Source organism: Rhea americana, unplaced genomic scaffold, assembly GCF_003343005.1.
Source record: "Rhea americana isolate MKP2758 unplaced genomic scaffold, rheAme1 scaffold_14, whole genome shotgun sequence".
NCBI lineage: Eukaryota > Metazoa > Chordata > Aves > Rheiformes > Rheidae > Rhea > Rhea americana.
In genome coordinates this window covers 2326838-2348013 of record NW_028185483.1, presented here as the reverse complement: position 1 = coordinate 2348013, position 21176 = coordinate 2326838, and the positions used below count along the sequence as shown (strand labels likewise).

The window sequence follows — 21176 nt, the reverse complement described above, 5'->3', positions numbered from 1 at the left end:
TCTGCGATATTAAATACCACCACTTTCTATACATCTGTGAATGTAATCCAGTTAAACAAGACCACTCAGTGCTCCTGTAAAGAATGAAAATGATGTAGCTGTAAGGGAGGAAAATGATGTAGCTCTCATGGGACACTGCAAGGCCACAAATAGCAAACTCTTGACAAACTGTTCATCACCAAATGATAGCCCCACTGATTTCAGTCAGGCATAGGTCTTCATAAGCTTATGAAAAATTATCTGCTCACAAGTATGAAAGGTTCATATTATGCCCCCAGTTCTGATAATTCTGGCCATGCATGGTATGGCTTAGTAAGAGGCCATGAAGACAGAGACAGAGCATATTTTCCTCTATTGGTCTCCCAGATATAAGTCCTAGTTCAGACACTGAAGACCAACTGCTTGCATTGTTTTCAGGAAAATGTTGGACCCTCTCTCACCAGAGCATTAGCATGTTGAGCATTCTGTATTTTAGGGCATAAAAGCATGACAAATGTAATCAGGAGTGGTGATTATAACCAAATCTAGTTTTTGTCAGACAGAAGTCCATTTGAAATGAACTATGAAAAATATACAATATAGAGCTACAGTCACAGTAAGTATACGTGCATTTCAGTGAAGACCACAGAAGTTATTAAAAACTTCGGGAACACTTTCCTTGGGAGGAATCTACAGGTATTTGAGTCTGTAAGTCTCTATGGTGACCTAAGGAACACAAGAACTAAAGTTTGGCTTGTTCTTCTGTAAGCATCTTATTTATCTTATTCACTGATATTTGCGACAGACCACAGGAAAGGAAAAATGGTAACTTTCTTGATTTCTCAAATGCAATGCAGATACCCAAATACAGCTGTCTCTCAAATTCACCCTTCTCAACAACTACACAGAAATAGAATGATACAGAACTGTTCTGCAGTGCCACTAGTTCTTCAGAAGATAAGTTGATCATTTGTAAAAATATCAGTGAAGATATCCCATTCCAAAATCAGTGGTACAGCTTTTTCTCCTCTATGCATCATTATGTTGTGGCTCACCACAAGAAGGAAGAAATAAGTCCAGAGACTTTAATTGTAATACTCAATTCAATCTTTGAATGACAAAATCTCATACTGAGCTAGATGTATTTCCTAATCACAAAATACTTTCATTTAAGGCTTTCAAGGTATTTGACATTGAAATAGAATTTCCAAAATTTGACTCCCCAAATTGCTAGTAGTCTTTATCCACACATCTAATGAGTACCCATAGCCAGGTTCACAGCATGCTCATTAGTGTCTTGAAACCTACAGATCTAACCTATCTGTATCAGTCAGCAAGGTGGCTAGTATCATACCACTAGCTGCTGCACTATAAAAAGGGGAAAGAGATACCTACATTACTAACAGCAGCTGATCACATAATTCTGTGCAAACTACTTCCTGGAGCTAACATGAATCATAGAATCAGTAAGGTTGGAAGGAACCTCTGGAGATCATGTAGTCCAACCTCCCCACTCAGCAGGGTCACCTAAAGCATGTATGAGATATCTATGAACTAATAACAAGTTGATTGAAGTGCTGACACCACAGGAGGAGGGGATTTATTGCTTCCTGGCTGATGCATTTGCATGGTAGGACATTCAGCCAGTCTGGAAGATGAGAACAGGTGCAGACTTGAGGCCTATCAGTTACAGCCTTCTGTACAGCTGGGGTATCACACTACATGCACACATCTAAGGCTTTCCAATTCTAATCCTGCAAGAGTGCCTTCATTTCATTACATAATGATCAGGGGCAGCGACCAAATAATAAGTAAGGAAGGGAAAATTCAAATAAGAATATGATTTAAATTATTCTCTTCTATAAAGTGTAAAAGGAAGTCAAAGCATCCTAAAGTTTGTTCAATTCAGCTATTTAAAAATATTTTCATGGAGGAAAAGAAGTGACACAAAAGGAAAATTCTTTGTGACTAGAAAACTCTGAACCCAAGTAATAAGAAATGATCAGTTTAGGACCTTGCTACACATAATATACCACAGTACATCATACAATACTCTCCATCTCTACTTCCAGACAACTATGCCCCTGGAGGACTCTTGCTCAAAACAGATGTTGACAAACTTACTACGTACAGTTTAGGTAGACACTATACTTCAAGATTCTTAATTTGCTGACTTATGAAGCATAGCTTAAATACAGCAGGTTTAAGAAAATAACACATTTGCTGTCAGCCTCAAGTTTTTTTTAAATTCTGGGTGCAGCACAGTATACAAAAACATACATAGCAAGCTTGACAAAACATGTGTTTGTCTATAACTGTTCAAATATAACAAAAAATGTAACGGGAAAAATGTAACAGGGGAAAAAAGCAGCAGCTGCATCACACTGATTTTTCAAGCGTTACATAGTTAAAAGCCTTAGATTTTACATGCATATTTCTCCTAATATAACTCTCAGATGCTTTCTTTTTGACTTTCCACTGTAATCTTTAAGACTGGCATACTCTGCATCTAGCTGTATCATCATTTACAAACTGGTATTTCCAGCATTATCTCCCCTTTGACTTCAAACCTTAAATTTTTAGTTCCATCCGCACCGAAAACACAAGTGCTTCAATCTCCAAAGCAACCTTCCTTAACAGACATGCTTTAAAAGGAGTAAATACTATACAATACTTTTTATTATATAGGTTGCTGGGCATCGGGGGATCACAGTGAAATTTTTGTGAAATTATTGCAAAACCAACACAGGACCCCACGTGAAGGATCATGTGGAAGCACTAGTTAATTGAACAGTTACTCATACTTAGTAAAGGATAACTCTACTAATGACAAGGGCTGAATCAGCTCACTTAGTATGAACTCTTCCAGAAACTTTAGTTTTTAGGTTGTGGATTTAGTGCCATAGGTGCACGCTGACAGGAGTTTAGTCAACAAGTAATCAAATATCTACTTTACTGTGGAAGTTTAGCTCATTTCAGCTTAAATCCAATGAGCTTCAATGACCAAGTCCCAGAGTCAGGTCAGGTCAGGGGAAATGGATACCTCAGGAGAAATTCAGTTATGCAGTTCATCAGTAAAGACTGTACCAAAACCATTTCAAATTAAAATCCAAATTGATAAACACAAATTAAATCTTAAATTAATAGATTGTGAAAAAAAGACCAAATTTATCCTCAATGAAACTCCAAGGTCAGCAGTAGTATGCTGAGAACATGACTTGAGAGATCAAGTTAAGCATTCAGACCTTTCCAAAACATGAACTCAGCAAATTATTTTACATCAGTTTTGTTTAAATGTAGAAAACGTGACAGTGGCAAACACTGCCCCGCACATTCATTGATAACTTCCAAGTGATTTTCTTAAAGTGTAAATTTACAGCTGTACTTTTCCTTTAAACCTGTTAAGATTCAGACTTAAAAAAAAAATGTGGAAAGCAATCAATAGTGAAATTTATTTCTCCAATTTTACCCTCATGTAAAAAGGAAAAGCAGTTCTCCCTGGAGAGTACATGTGCTGATGTGTTGATGTAACCAAAAGTACATCCTTTAAGAACTGAACCGTGCTTCCTCTTGGAATGATATACATGCTATACTGTCGTATAGAGTCAATGTTGTTTTTGAAAAAGATTGATAACACACCAAGTAGACTATAGTTCTAAAGTCAAATCAAATCAGGCATAAATATAAAGTGCTTAAGTAGTATATAAACATACTATAGATCTAATTCAAGAAGCATGACATTAAACGGAAAAGTTACCTGCATTGATTTTAATATTTTTTCTGCTTTTCCATCCTTTTATATCTGAAATGGAACCACAGGCCAGTGGAAAGTTGAAGGATAGAACCTACTGCCTTTTCCTTAGCATTCTTGCAAAAATTTTTAGTCTTTTCATTCTGAAATTGAATTTATAAACTTACCTTTTTTGGTGCTCTGAAAGATTTCATTACATCTCCTGTCCAATTTAAGCTAGCATTAGAAATGACACAATAGAAGAATAGCTGCTCTTGAAGAGGGCCACCTCAACTACTCCCAAGGAGGAGAGCAAAGAGAGCAGTGGCAATTCACACGTCCCTGAAGCCATGAAAATTTCTATCACACCCTCTAGAGGACTGACACACAGATTAAGTGCCAGTAAGGGGATCATGATTAAACACAGGAAATTAAACTTATTACTTCTAATTGGGACAATATAAACTTCACTCATTTCAATTTCAAGTGCACTTTTACCTTTGACTACCCTTAAATTTCCAGCCGCTGAACTTCCAAGGTTAGTATTACACACACTGCTTTCCATTCATGAATCTCAAAAAGAGGTAAGCACCACTTGTTCATTTTGAAAAAGTGAGTTCAGATGCTTCACCCTGAGGCCTGCAAATGTCACCAGGTCTGAGGTTTCTAGCTGGAGTCCACCTGTCGATTTTACTTACACAACAGGTTCTGTTCACTAGGGAGATCACTTTCTTCCACACTTACGAGTACCTCTGTGGAGCAAAGGCAAGTGTTTAACAGCCGATTTCCTATTCTTAAAACAAAGAAAAAGAGTATATTCGGTTTCTCCATAAAAACTTTGATCAGAAATTCATTACTCATCCTGCTCTATCAAGCTGATCTTTCTATTCTTAGCATGTGCTGCCAGAAAAGTCCTTCTCCTAGACACTTGGGAAGAGGAATAGATGTTTGCCTGTGGGATATGTTGGTATTTGCAGATATTCATATTTTGCCCTTTCATTTGCACATCTTTTGCTGGAATCAAATGATGTCAAAACCCCATCTGTAATGCTTTATTGCATTCTTATTAGCATCATCACTTTTGGCACATTCTTCAAGCAGTAAATGTTTAAATCTCATTATTCTCTCTATTAACAAAAGCACAGTCTTTCCACAGTACCTTTTGTGGATGCTCAGACTGCTTCCTAAGACCATTGCTGCGGTAGCCATAGAAAGGCTGATGTTTATGTGAGGTGAGAGAATGAACCCAGACATCCTGTTTCAAAGGAAATCTGTGTTTCCAGGTTTTCCTCTTCAGCCCGAGAGAAGAAATAATCAAAATATAGATGCCTTATACCAAGCAGGAAAAAGGATTTCCTGAGCTTTCTTCATACTAGGAAACCTGTTGTAGATAAGTCATTATTTGGCTCAAATTAACACTACTGGAAGCTATCATGAGCAAATTTTAAATGGTGTTCATACATCCCACTAACACTGTATAATTTTATAGCACTTTAGGTTGACAATTCCTGGTAGATACACTGATAAAATTTAAGAAAGGTGCAAGAAGAAAATAGAGAAGACTATTGCAACTGGAGAAAGCAGTAAAGTAATTCCAGAGCTTGCACCAAGATTTTATGAGCAGCATATTTTGTTAGAGTGGATTGCAGGATTAAATAATTATGTTATACAACTATAATTAATCTCTCTCAATTTTGGCATTGTCTTAGTCAAAGAAAAAGATGACTTTGGGGACTGAAAATATAGGTCACTAAAGTATGCTAAGGACATACGTTGGGGAACTATTGTAGGATTTTCATTCTTTAAAATGAATAGTTCTAATCCATTCAATAACTTTTTTTTCTTTCTAAATAAACAGACTATGCTAGCTGGAATAGTCTTTCTCACCTATGACTCCTCTCACTTCTGTTGGATATCTTTAAAAATATGTAGCATAGTCTGCTCCTCTGGAACTGGTTAGGCGTTGTCTTTTTGGTTCTCCAATTCTTTTCCTACTGGAGTCATTGGCAAAATCCCCACTGAGCAGAACGGTGAGGTGCAACCTTTAAGTCCTTGTCATTACAATGGCCACATTCAACAGCATCTTCCTTGTCTCACCATCTGCCATGGATTATCTGGGATAACAACTGTCCTATTGCATCAAGGAAGTTGTTGTATATGCGTTTCTATCTTTGACAATGTAGATAATGAAATAAACTGCATGCAAGCCTCAGACATCTCATAAGGAGGCCATAATTTCTTAAAAGCTGAATTGGGATTTTTCATTAAGTTTTGCCACTTGCTATCTCACCATCCTTCAAGAATATTAATCTCCAACAAACTAAGAATCAGATAATAATCCTGAAGAAATCATCCCATTATAAGTTAATGACTGGATTTTCAGTTAATGGACCAAGCTGAAGACAAGGGCAGTTAACACTATAACAAACTACATCAATATAATCAATTTCAAGGGTATCATTACTGTCATAAACTGTATTAAATGGTTTATAAAAGCAATGACTTGCCCCCCACCCCCTTTTAAAGGTATGTGAAGTAGAGTGAGAGGTTGTTTTGTTAAATAGGTTGCTTCCAAACAATTTTCTAAGCATTCAGAACACAGGGAATGCTCCAGTTACCATACAGTGAATATTTTAAAAGCACCAGAGGTTGCTTTTTGCTCTACTGGGTGGGGGAAGCCATGAACTCTTTCACAACTTGGTGTGGAGAAAAGCACCAGATTCAAACCGTGCTCAGTTGCAAAGCGAGGACCCATGGCTTGGCCATTTAGAAGCCTCAGAATCTGTCAGCTGACAACATTTCAAGGCCAAAGCAGGAGAACAATAGATATAATCAAGAGCCCTGCTCTGTACTCAGTTCTACAAGTAAACTAGACCAGTAACTGACATGGGAAGAAGTCAATCATACATATTTCTGACCTTTCACTGCACAGTGGAAATAAACCTCTGCTTCATTTGCTTCCAGATATTATGCATGTTTTCTTCATGTGACAACTTAGTACTCAGAAGTAACACAAGATGGAAGTAATCTATTTGGATAACACACAGTTCAATCCTAATTTCATCAACTAGACAGAGATTACAAACTCCCACTCTATTCAAACATAAGAACAAGCAGTAGCTTGAGCTCCTTGGATAAACAATATATTATAAATACAGCAATTGCTCAAATACAGCATTAGACTTTGGCTAGAACATGACAGAAGAGCATAACTGCAGAACACTCACTTAGGACTTCAACCCTTTAATTGGTTGGTGGTATAGATTTTGTCACTAATTCTACAATTTCACTGGAGTAACAGAATGTTACTATTTTTTCTTTAATCTCCACCCATCACCAAGAGGAGAATAAATTACTGGAGATAATGTTGCACAGTCTATTCCAGTTCTCAGCAGTCTTCCTGAAACACTGATCGATGCTCCAGACTACGGTTCAAGTTTGTCATAGGTTCCCTTCTATTCTTTCCTCTAGTCCATACTGTCAGAGCTCCACTTATATTACTCTGGTACTTAAAACTATCAATTAGTCACCACAAATTAGGTGAATATAGCTTTAAATCTGAATCCAATAAATGAATTGGAGACAGTGTCCAACATGCAGAAATACTTGCTAATAAATACAGAAGAAAGAGGGGTAGAATTAGAGAACTTCAAGTCAGTTAGATAACCTATATTAAAAAAATGCCCCATGTCCACAGGCACTTTAAATGAGGTGAAATTAATTATAGTCTTTTAGTCACATCTGTGTCTACTTGAATAGCTGCATCAGGGAATAGGAGGAAATGTCACACTGTTGATTCTGCAAGAACAGCAGTCATCACAGGGGGATGTATAAACATGAGTATAGCTTGCTAGATGCACCAAGTCTTTTTGCTCTCCTCAGTACTGCTAAGGCCTCAGCTGGAACATTGTACATCAAAGGAGACATGGACTAACAGCAAGGAGGAAAGCCCGAAAGAAAAACCTTTGAAGAAAATAGTTCTCCATATCCATGGAGAAAGGTCAGACCAAAGGGATAAACATAGTCTATACATTGCTTGCTGAAGCTGAGGTATTAGGAAGACTTTAATAGTTGAATGCTAGAGTAAATTGTCTAGGAATATCATGTGTTTTACTGCAAATCTAGCTTTAATTGAAGATTTCCATCACTATATTTCATCTTTCTGGAATTCCAACTCAAAGAGTTTAGAGCAATAAACAAACTATACTAGGGTATCTGACTCAGTCAGAAGTCACTGGGATCATTACAAAAGAAAATAAACATTTTCTCCAAAGAATTTTTGTATATTTCTCTTGATGAGTCCCACAAAAGACTTCCTACTTGACAGAAAATCCATTTGGCAGAGTATGATTAAAACAGAAATTCTGGATGTGTAAGACCCTTTCTAAATTTACTCTGATCCATCACATGACCTTAGGCAAGTTTGAGGTTGTTTTTAACCAGTATGTAAGCAGGCCCAGAATTTGGCCTTTAGATATTTTACTTGAGTAGCAGCTTACTAAAGCAATGCTATCCTTTAGAAATTATCTTTTGTTTCAAGTAACAGCCATTTTCTTATAGTGTTAGTAGTTCAGACTATCCAGCTCTTGTTTAATCAAACTTTTTTCTCCATACTTGGTTCAGTTGACATAGGCTTATCCAATCATCACTGAGAAGTATATTTGCTGATTGGATACATCTTCAGCCATTGCAGGAAACAAACATCTTTTTCTTATTTTCACATGGTAAATAAGGATATTTGGATGGAAGAACATGTGTCTTGAATTCTATCTTATTTTCAGTAATACATCAATAGAAAACAAGTGTTTCCAATTTCACATTGCATGAGAAGCAGTTGATTTCTTTATCAGATGGTAGTTTCTCATCTTTATAGGCAGATAAACATTGAAATAGTATAAAACATTACTTTAAAAATTAGAGTGACAGAATTCTCTACATAAGCCACAGAGGTTAAACGTGATCACTATAACATCTTTTTAATTCATCATTTCTCACACACTCATATACATAGAGTTCTTTTTTGTGTCAGTGTTATTTCAGTTTAAATTGTTCAAAATAGTAGTTTTACATTCTAGTTCCTCAAACAGTCGTTCCACACCCTTAACTGATTTCACTTATATTAATCTTCTGGTATCATTTCAGATTTCCTCTTTTACCTTCAAATTCTGTACCTTTTTGTTCCTTAAAGCTTTATCCCTTTTGAATAGTTGTACAAAAATCTTCTCCCATATCTACAGTTTATATAACAATTTAAAGATGATTAAACTGATCTATTCTAGGTTTCTTACCATCTTAAAGAGAATAGCAATCTCTACTATATTAAAATTTTGGTTCCAGGATCCAGTACTTCATTCTGGGCTAAATCCTGACATTCCAAAGCCTCTGGAAAACAACTGTCCCTCCTTCCCAGGATGCAGAGAAGGATGAGGAACCATATTTCCCACAACATGCTTCCTTTTTAAGAAGAGAGCCATAATGAAACTGTGGTTCTGCCACATTTAGTGCACTCAGCCATATACTAGCATGGCAAGATGGAATAGAAGGGAATGTTGCTCACATTTTAAGGGCTGTTCACCTTCTTGGTAGCCAGCTTCTTCTTCAAATAGAGTATCCCTGCAAAGGATGATTTATCCTCAAAGAGGAAGATGAATTTTATTTCTCCCAAGTCCCATTTTATTATTTTTTGTTCATAATTGCAATCAAGCCTTCTGGATTAGTTTGCTCCCCCAAAAAGTCTCTTTGCAGTTTCTTCCATTGAAAGTGCCATTAGCATGCTGGTTACTTTATCTCTTTAATCATAAAAATGGATCTAACCCCAGTCCCAGCAGTACTGCTCCAGAGCACCTCATCCCTGATTGTGATCCTTTTCATCTGGGGACTGTGAACAGGCCCATTCAATTCCCTCTTTTTAGCATTGAGAAACATCATTCACAGCTAGAAAGCTCCTTGACTTTCCCCCCTAGTATTGATCAGGTGAGATTTGGACTGTTTCCATGCTGTATTATATCCTGTCCACCTAATGGCTCACAGGCAGCGCATCCATATTTCACTGCAATCCAATTACAACAGACCACTGGCTGGCTCCTCACTAGCAGCGAGGAACATATGGTACCATTGCTACAGGACCAGGATTTTCAAGCCTTCTAGAGAACCAGCTGACCTCTGACTTGCAATTGGTAATTCTGTGGTTTTTAAAATCTCAGCAGTCTATGCTGTGTAAAAATTGTCAGTTAGCTTAACAACCTGTACACATGCAGCATAACGTCTTCCAATAACACTGCCTGCCAGGAGTCACCATCTGTACTTCCTCTGCTGCGAACAGCCAAACTGTTACGCAAAGTTGGACTAACATAGGAGTAACATACAACATTTCTCATAGCAAATGTCAGGGTACGTGAAGGCTTCACCTTCATCATTTTTTAGGTGCACAAAGGTTCAGATTTCTATGTTTCCATCAGGTTCCTAAACAGGAAAAACAAGGAGGGTAAACTCCTGGAGCAGCACAATGCCTTTGGGGGTGTAAAGCCTTTTAAGGCTGTGACAGCTGGCTATGTATTCATCTGACATGTTCTGGGGGAGTGATAAACAGAGCTACCCACTCTATCAGCCATTAGAAACACAGGAGCGATGGAGCCATTTAGATGGTGGGGTAAGCATATGGAATTTAGGTCCTGCTTTGACTAATGCAGGGGCAGCTGCTTAGCTGGTATAAATTGATCAGATAGTGACAAAATACCCAGCTGAGGATCTGCCCACATTCTGTTTGTCTTGTCTTCTGCAACTGAAAATGTCAGTGCTCCATATGCATTACACTCCTCCACAGCACCTATACAAGAGTAAGAAATAATGAAGACTACTCTCCCACAGCTGTTAGTGGAGATGGTCCTGCCCTGCCTGGCTGGATCACAGAAGGCTTGCCACAGTGCCTGTCTTGCAGGCTTGCTTGATACAAGCAAGCATGTTATTTCACCCATTTGTTATCTTCAGGGTAGGATCTCATTGTACAGTTCTTGGTTCAAACGTTCTGCCTTGGCTAATATATCGCTTTCCAGTCTATGCTTACCTTCATGGCATGCATCAAGTAAGCACCATGACTGCCGTGTACAGCACACAGCTCCCTTTCTGGCTCTCGTATTCTCATCATTCTGAAAATTTTCTAAGAATGCAAACCAACATGAATAGTACTAAAAGGCTTCAGGTTGAATCAGAGCTGGAGCAAATCCATTCCTTCCTGAGCATCTCAACTGCTTTCCTAAAGGACTTGAAACCATACGTGGCAGTCTGATGGAGAAAAGAATACTAGAATAGTGGCTAAATCCATGTGCAAATGTGCTATCCTCTGCAGGTAGCATCTTACAGCTAATTTATACTGGTGTTCAACAGATACACAAAGCAGAGGAAGTGCAGGGCATAGGTTTGTGAGTGTAAGTACTTCTTTGGACAAAGAGGTTGGCATTATACCGTGAAAACATATCTGTAGGTACATAATAACACAGCAACAGAGAAACTTTTTGCATTTGTATGAAATGAAGGAAGTCTGGGGAAAGAGAAAAAACATGAGAGATAAGCTCCAAAAACGTTAGATTTACATGAGAAAGAATATATAAATGTTATATAAAGTTATCCATTCCTTTTCTCCTTTTCTTTTTTAAAACACATTAACTGCAAGGCAGTATTCGCTCAGCAGATCAGCGCATTGGAACACTGAGCTTTTATAATGATCACCTGTGCACTATCTTTTCAGTATTTGCTGGAGTAAGCTTAGCTACAGCATTCAGGTTTTTTGAAGTTCTACTCATTATCCAATTTTCCAGGTGGGTTGAGTGAAGCACAAATAGGTCAAGTGTGTCCATGTGTGTCCAGACACAGAAAACATCTGATTTACTTAAAATTAGAAAACCTCTTTTAGCTCTCATGCTTGAAAGGCTAAAACTTAGCTAATACCTCCCAAAGAATGACCTTATACAGAAAAGTGTTCATTACCAAAGAAAAAAAAATTTGCAAAAAAGTATTTTTCTTTATTATAAATAGCTATGCTAGAAAACTCTATTGCTGTGCCTGTTTGCTCATTTTCCCTTTTTATAAGTATGAGTAACAAGCACTAAAGAGACATCCACACAGCTTTTAAAAATTCAATCATTTGCTTGCAATTAGGACTCCATCAGTCCTGAAAATTACAGCATAAAATACTGACACATGTGAACAGCAAGAGAACTGCAGTTACAGCTGGGTAGAAGATTCAGCAACTACAGCCCAAGTAGAGGAAGGAATGCAAAGCAGAGGGGGGAGCCAAGACTCCCAAGAGTTCACGGGTCCAGCAAAGTATCACACAGGTAAACTAGAACCATGCCCGAGTACAACAGGTAACAAACAGAACAACAAATTCACAGCTTTGAAAAGTTACACCTGAAAAACAAGTCTTCCCGAGAATGAAAATACTACTAGGCTATCATCAAACTTTACTTCCGAAGTGCAGCAGCTGTAGCTTATATCTGATCTTTTAGGCATTTTAAGCAATTTTAAAGCATTTAGCCATCCCTCAGAATGACAGTTATTAGTGTCATGAATTGCTTGAACTATCAGGTTTACATTTTGAACTTCAACATAATCTTAGACAGACAAGTCAGTAACACTCCATTTTCTGTGCTGATAAAAGGCCTGCTACATCCAGCATCAGACTCCTCTATACCTGTGCATGCCATATTAGAAGTCTGCAGGGCAATCTTACAAAACACCATCCCAAAAAGCAATATAGACTCCACAAACAAATCCACTCATTCAAGAACATTGCTGCCAAAACTCTCTTCCAAAGGCTACATAACATAAACCCTTTCCCTTAAAGGAGATACCCAGTCCTTCTCAGAAGCTGGCTTACCTCCACTACTTGCAAATGTCCTTCAGAATCCAAATTTTTTTCTATTTCTTCCCAAAACAAGATCACACTGCTTCTGCTCTTTCTAATCTTGTCTCTCTCAGGAAAGCTTGCCTCACCTCTTCCTGATCTTTCATCTCCTACAGCTGGACCTAGTTGCTACTGCTCTTTAATTGTAACTTGGGTTAACTCCTTCATTACTGCAGAGTTCATAAACACAGGCCCAAGATAACACCCAGGAAAATAAGAACTACTGGGTCAATGTCCTATAAAATACTGCAGCTTATAGATCTACTTATGGCTGTTTCTTTATGCAGTAGTCTCTTTGCAAACCATAGAAAAATGTGGCCCCCTAGTTTTGCTTGTGATTTCTCTGCTTTAATTTATACATGTCAAAAAAAAAAAAAAAAAATCAAGGACTGAAGAAGAGACTTTAAGTCTTGCAAGTATTGCATTTATCAAGACAGTTTTGCCAGCAGACAGCAAACTGATGACTGCTACTTAAAAAGTCAGATCCAGTACTAATTTAGTGCACTCAGACAGATTTTCCCCACCCTCTGAGTATTTGCATAGTTTAGTCTGTACCACCATTAGAATTTATGTTGGTTTTATTCATGGTGCTCCTCATAGAAGCATCTTGATCCTCAGCAGTGCAAGAAAGCCACTCATTCCCTTAGCAACATTCAGTGGGGAACTTTCAGAGCCCTAACCTGCTTTCTGACTTCACAGAGAACGTGTGAGGATGAGCAGGGAGCCCAGAAGGGCACAAAATAGAGTTACCGTAAGCTAAAGCGTATCTAAATTCAGATTTCCCTATCATATCAAGAAGACTGTCTACCTGTTGGCCTTACATGAAGCTGCATCTACACGCCAATACATGCCCTTTCTTATCTAGCTAACAGGTAGCGCTGTGTGTTACTATTCTGTTCACCACTGAAAGAGTGAAATTCTTCTCACAGACTGAGAGATACTTTGAATATTGTTCTTATGGATGTGTTTTTATCACTGAAGTTAGTTAGGCTTCTGAGACTTTTAGAAAAAATGGGAGGAAAACATTCTGAACCAACCTTAAAAGCTTAGGAGGTTTAAGTAAGCATTAAAACTGTCAGTGCCTTTCCCAAACATTTAGACTTGGAGAGTCAAACTGGAAATGATTTACCTGAATTAAATTGTGCTAGCAAAAGCAAAGCACACTAGAGAAGCCCAGAAGGAACTCACGGAGAAATCAAGGGGATAATGGAGGTGAGCAGCGTGGAGAGCAGTTTGTATTTTGCTTATTTCAATAATCTGGTTTAATCCTACTGAATGATTGCTTACTTCAGGCGAACTATAATCAAATCAGGTCTCTGTCAGCTGGTTGATAGACTATAAATGTTAAGATGAGCCACTTTTACAATCGTTTCAATACTTCATATTTTCCATCCGTTACAAATAGTTACTGCTAGTTGACAGTATGAGAAACCGTTTGTCTTGTTCCCTCGCTTTTTCACACAAGTTCTCCCATCTGTAATTCACATACTGATTCCAGCCTCTGAAGTGACTCTTTGTGGAAGTGCTTTTAAGGAGGGAATTTTGAAGGATACCACAAACTGGGAGAAGAGATGGAAAGAACAGCAGAATCATCTCTATGTAGAATTAGTAATAGATGATGATATGCAGGATGTCTGATACATGTTCACATTAGAAAAGGTTAATATTTCCTGTCATTTGTCACGGAATGGATTCCTAAAGTATAAAAAGTATGGAGATTACAAAGTCCATATTAACTCTTATATCCTTGATTTAGGAAAAAGAAGAAAATAAAAGGTTAAAAGCAAATATATGGCTAATTAAAAAGGGACACTACACACAAACACACCAATTCATGGAACTCTTCTGTGTTTGTCACCTGCTGTAGCATTCCTGCAATTTTTACACTGGAAATTGTATTTTAAAATAAGTTTGCAATTACACACATAAAATAAGAAGGAATGTGTAAGCCAAGATGTCTAGGAGAAAGGAGAAGGCAGCTGATGTGATTTCCCTGCCACATAAAAATATTATTTTACTTCTTCCTAGACTTTTGCCCAGAGCCACCCTACACAGAACCGCAGTGCCCTTCTGGTCATATGGCCCCTTTTTCTTCTCATATTTCTCCAGAGACCTCTTTGGCAACTGCGGGGAGTCTACCGTCGACAGCTCACGCTGGCTGATCCTAGTGTTAACCATTGCCTATGGGTGCCGTGCTGGCACTTGCCACCTCGGCCCTGTCCAAATGTTCTCACTGGCATTCACAATATTCACGGGAAAGAGAAAGCGAGCGTCCTGCATGGCTTGTTCAGATAACTCCTGTTTCATATACAGGATTTATCCTCAGAAAAACTTCTGATGTCTGACCTTGATATGTATGGAAAATTTTGCCTGGGCAGGCTGCCAGACATTTTGTTTGATATCTACATTTTCTCCCTCTTGGCCTTCTTGCTGTTGTATTTTTTCCCTTCTGGCTTCTTGGCTTTTTCATAACTGCTTCAGGGTTCATTGTCTTTACACAAAGACATTGGCACTACAGATCTTTCCAGTCATATCTTTTAAGTGTTGATCCTAATAATATACTGTGAAAAGGAGAGAGAAAATTTTAAAAGCATCTAAGTAACTTAGAAACTTAAATTTCACTGACCTTTGGTCTGGTAAATGTGACTCACTTAGACTAAGGCAATCATATTTTACACTTACAGTTTGAAAAGCGTATGTGGCTGCATATTAAACTTTCTTCATATATATCATGTTTGACTCTTTATATATATATATATAATATATATATGTATATTTTGTTAACATAAACTCTAGCATAGCATAAAAAGAAACAGATCCTCTTTCTCATCCTTTACTGGGTCCCTCGAGAATTCAATTTTGTGAAAAGATAAAGTATATTCGTTACAGCTACAAACATTTTCTTCTCTAACATACAAGCTCATCCCTAAAAACCAGATATATATGCCCATTTAGGTTCTTTTTTCTCAGTCTCATTGACAACCTAATCGCTCTAGTCTCATAAAAATAAAAATTCTACCGAAAAGTCAAAGTACTTAAATGTTTCTTTTTATTCATTTCAGTTTACTTTTCTCCATATTTTAATCCATAGACAATGAGAAATACTATGAATCAAGGCTAGAGTCACAGACAAATCCTCCATTTGTATTCTGTGACTGGGATTTTAAAACTTAATAGTATAAAATTTGGCTCTATTCAGCATTTTTTATACTTCATATATCTCAAAGGGCATTATAGTTGCAAGTTAGCTGCAAGTATCATAGTAACTGCACAGAAAAATAACATGGCAGAAATAGCTCAACATTGCAGTCTTCATCATTAGGAACAATTTTCTTCAAAAAAAACACTGATGAAGAGAACAGGTCTATTCCTCTTTTTTCTGGAAACTGCCATGTAACTTGTAAGCTGAATTTCAGCAGCCACAAGAGCAAAACAGGAAGTATTTCCATTCGCATACCAACCACAATTTATTAAAATTTGGTTTATTAATAAGATCTGGTGGGAAATGCTATTTCTCTTCTGAAATTAGGTGAGGTTTTGATTCTTTTCCACTGACATGTGCACCTCCCCACTGTGGGTTCACTGTGTGTGAACCATCTAAACCTTCTGCTTTGTTTCTATTAGGTTTAATCTTCTTTTAGTGGTGATTTCAGTGTAAGTATCCATACAGAGATATATTTGAGATTCACTTTCTAGGAGTGAAACCAGTCCTGTTCGAGTATGCCACATTCCAATTTTTACATCTGCATTCAATGTAGACATGATTCTTTCATGCCTATTATTCTGTAGATAAAATCACAATGAATTTATTGCCATAGTTCAGTTATATTGGGGCAATAAGAGAAGAAAAATGCCCCATTTATTTGCAGCAGGGATTCTCAGTCTCTTTCATGTTCTGACACTATAGCTGAACCTCTGACACCTGCTACTTTCCTCTCAGAGGCCCTGGTTTAAAGAATTTAACAACTATAATTAATAAAATAAGAAAGATTTCAACAAAGCTGTAAATTCTGAGCGTAGAGAGAGCTCTCAACTTTTCTGATCAATGAAATTAAGCTCCTCTGAGGAATTTGTAGGTAAAAAGTATCCTGCATTTTTAGTGAAGCACTGCTACAAAGTCTCGCGCCTCCTTCACCCTCTTCTCCTCCCAAAACTGTCTGTGGCTTTTAGGCTAGATTTTTATTTACAAATCCTTGTTACTACACATACACAATTACAAATACTGCATTATGGCTACACCCTAGGTAAATGGAAAATTGCATCACATTTGTATTTCAAGTTGTTATATAAGTACCTACATTTTAATTTTAAAACACAATGCAGATGAAGAAAGAGTTTTATTGCTAATATTTGGAATTTTACCAATTCCTAATTGCTCACTTCTCTCAGAAAATCCTTTGAAAATTCAGCTGAGATAAAATCTGTCATTGTAATAAGATTAACCATTCGCTGTTTCTGAAAGCCAAATGGGATATCTCGACCGCTTTACAGTCTGTTATCTCTGGGAACCTTCCATGGCTTCAGAATGCGTTCCTCATACTTACAAAACTTACTGGATAATTACTGCTTTTATCCCTATTTAAACAAAGTGATTATATGTATGTTAGACTGGTAGGTCCTGGCTTAATCTTAATCTTATGAGTTCTCTTTGTGCATTCCTGCTAATACAGAAAAGCCGTAGTACTGCTAATTTTCTATAATAGTGACCCAAGAGACATACGAAGTACAAGAAAAAAATCACAAAGTAACAAAGCAGGACCATAAAATTTGAGCCATCAGGAAATAATGTGTCATCAGCTTGCCAACAGTTTTGTACTGATGCACCTAAAGTACCATTTTATGAATCTCTGAGTCTGCCAAAAAAGTATCCGAAGAAAAGCTTGATGAGAAAAAAAAGAGAGAAAGGCAGACACACCAACAGACAGTCCCTTAAAACAGATTCGGCAGCTTGGCAAGAAAAAGATTCTCCAATTTTTGTTCTGCAATTTAGCTTGTCTAGGCAATTACATTAAGAAAAATGCAAACCAGCAAGTGCAGATCTGTGTGGAAAGGACTAAAGCCATTGAATTACCTCTCAAAGGAAAACACAGCGATGAAATATTCCATATCAAGTCTTAGCCCAAAGAACTGCCCAGTTCCATCTAGATAGAAATAAAAGCTATCCAAGCTGACATTGACTGTTCTCTGCGGACAAGACATACACACCGCCTAAATCAGATGCTCCTAAGACCTTAGGAGAAACTATAACTTTTCAAGCTTTATAAGTTGTTATTAAATTTCATGCAAGGTGGAGTGAAGATCTGCTCTTGAAAAAGGAGGAAGTTTGCCTGAAGCTATAGCAAATTAGTACTGTTGACCTTGGCCCTGACTCTGCTCCTGTTTAAGTTAATGGAAATACTCCCATTGATTCCACTGAGACCTGGATCAAGCCTGTTAAAGCAAAACTGAAAGCTGCAGGAAAAAGAACGTCAGGCAATGCTAGCATTACTAACACATGACATAATATTTTAATAATGAAGAATTGTTGTCTAGTGTAAGTTGAGTGTTTGCTTCATTGTCAGAAAAACTGTTGTTTATGTAGCAGAAAAGCCACTGGAATCTTGGTTAATTTTGATAAGGAATCATAGAAGAGTCATAAGTTTGCTTTTTCAGGTGAAAACTAAACCTGTACTTTTACAACACAGGAATGCATACTCAGAACATCTGAGAAAAGATTGGGCAGATCATGAGGCGTCAGAAGACACCTCTGGTCTGCGTAACCTAGGACAGACCTCTTAGGTCCACATACTAACTAACTATAGAGATAACTCAGTTATAGAGAACCTCAGTTTTCCTATTTCAATGAATGTTGATGTTACTTTCTCAGAATGAATGAACAATGTTGCTTTCTCAGAGAAGCTGTGATGCTAAATATATTTAAAATGCAAAATCTCTCAGTTTTTGGGGGTTAGAAATAACTACAAAGCCAAGGTTAAATCTAACTCTAATCCTTATTCATTAAATGTTTCAACCTCATTAACAGGAAGCTCAACATATTGGTTGGACTTGAGCTAGTTCCTAAAATTCTGTTTGCTTATTCCGAGTCTCTGTTTTGTATACTCCTTTCATCAAACTTCAAAGTGTTTGAGTAATTAAAGCTAATTTTAGTATATCAGATTTAAAAAATTGAAGAAACAATCCTAATTAGCATGATAGTTTGAACAGAAAAGGTGAATTCTGAAAGCAACTTCCCATGTATTTTGTAAATCATCAAATATGATAAGTTAGTTAGCAGGACAACACATTTAATTTTCTCAGGACTTGAGGAGTTAATTAGAGGTTTAATCCAAAGCCTATGAGAAATCTCTTTTCGGTTCTAGTGCACTTTAAAGGTGTAAACTCTACCACCATATCCTGATTTTCTGAAGTGTTTCACTGATTGAGTTGAATTACAGAAGGCTTACCTAAGCCAGCATGCCTAGGAGTAGAGTCTGGCCTAAAGTCATTTACTGTCACTATTTAAAGTGAATATAATTTTTCAAACTAGCATTTATACCTTAGGGCTTTTTATACTAACAGAAATAAAATATTCCCTATATGCTTACAAACCTTCCTTAAGGACTTGAAATTTTTATGTATAGTATTTAACGTTAACTTACATTGCCGGCTGTAAGCTGGGTGACTGCATTTAACACGCTAATCCTGTAAAGTGCTTTCTGTATGAGGGAGAACAGGAATTTTCAGCCCTTTCCTGAGCTCCTGAGTGACAGGGCCTGAGGCTTCCTTCTGTCTATGATCTGTGTAGAGGATGTGACCTATTGCACAGCAAATACAATTTACCTCCCACATAAAGGGATGAATCAGTGCTTAACACTGGAAGTTCTTGAGGGCGCAGATTCAAGAAGCTGGGTACCGTGATTCCCCAGTAATGTGGAGCACTGAGTACAGCTGTGGCCACAGCATTTACGTAGGACAAACCAACTTCTTGTTCTATTTTCACTGGCTTTGACTGCACATCTTCACAATGCACAGCTTATAAATTTAGGCAGATTACTTCAATAATACTTGGCTTGCATTAACACAAATCCCTACATGATTGGAAGTCAATATCACTCTGAGAAATTCATACTTCAAGAAAAGGAACCCTTCATTCTATTTCACTGTGGTATTTCAAAACATGGATGATATATTTCCATTGAGATTTTTTTCTTAAGGAGTATTATTGATACTGCTATTGGGAAATATGAATAAGGTTGAATTAATAGGAGACTATTAAAACAGTCTTAAGACAGAAATAGCCACTGTGTTTTAATTGCTGTCAGTGCAAAGAGTAGCTATAACCCAATGAATGTTATTGCTACTTTTGCTTTTCAGTTAGCAGCAGTGTCTCTGGTTCCTCCTCATGACACATAAAATGATGAGTATCTGTAAACCTATGCTGATATGGTGGCCTCATTATCTGTTTCCTGCCACATCAAAGCATTGACAAGCATAAGTAGGGGGCAGGGACCAGAATTACAAGACCACGGTTTTCAAAAGGGGGGGGGGGGAGGAACAGAATAATGTGGCATATGCAAAAATGTCTTATTATGCAAAAGGAAAAAAAATCCATATATGATCAACAGTATTAGAAACTCATGACTGAAAAATGAAAATGCAACACCTGAGACTACATCATCACTAAAAGCTAGTTCTTGGAAGCTAGTAAATGAAGAGTTAAAGTCAAAAGTTCAATGTTAATTCTGCCCCATCTGCTTTATACATTAAAATATATTTCATGGCTTGAGCCATTTTACGTTTCTTGATTTATTCAGGTTATATGGAAAATTCTAACTAGAATTTCTCTCAATCTGACACACATACATACAAAATGAACATACTCATCTATATTTGGCTAAAGCTTCAATCTTTCTGAGATCTAATAAAGAACTCAAGTTGAAAGAATTTGTCTTAATAGCATTAGCTCTGTATATGTTCGACATTAGCTTGTTGAAACTTAACGCTGGCTCAACCTGACAGAATTAAAATATTTGGAGCTATTTTGAATGCCTGTATTCTAGAAGAACCTTCAACGCAAAAATGCCAGGTGGTTCAGATGGAGTCATAAGTGAGGATGCGAGCATGGAAGTGAATGGAACCTGGTTTCCTGCAGATGTGTGTCCTTTGCCTCTCTAACCCCACCACTGCGGTGACTCCAGCGTCTCCCATTTCCCATAACGTGCACAGTGAGCAAGAGAGACCTCACGCAGCCTGAAACGCACGTTGCTGGCCAGCTAGCTTATGCCAGGCAGAGCACCTGCTATCTGAGCTCTGCTCGGCCTTTTCCTTGGCGAATATTAATTTGAATCTTCTCCCTCTCCCCAGTAGCTGATTCTCACAAAACTTTAAGGTGTAATCTTTGGACTTTAGACAAGGACTTTGAACCATTCAGGCTTCATTTGGTTTGTAACTTCTAAACTGTATTCTGAAGGTCATGACTTAAACAGAGTGAACTATATTTTCTATTTTGGTCTGGTTTTAATTTGTGTAATCTTTCCATTAAATATAGCTATTTATGACATTTGTTAAAAGCCTATACTGCTAATT

At 37.4% G+C, this 21176-nt stretch overlaps 1 long non-coding RNA gene across 1 annotated transcript in view; it reads right to left on the bottom strand.

Moving 5' to 3' along the window:
- LOC146599386 (uncharacterized) overlaps window positions 1-21176 on the bottom strand; it is a 333890-nt gene that overhangs the window by 225741 nt on the left and 86973 nt on the right. Inside the window, exon 2 of the long non-coding RNA XR_014895010.1 lies at window positions 4218-4461. This is a non-coding gene — a long non-coding RNA (uncharacterized LOC146599386). The remainder of the gene's footprint in view (window positions 1-4217; window positions 4462-21176) is intronic.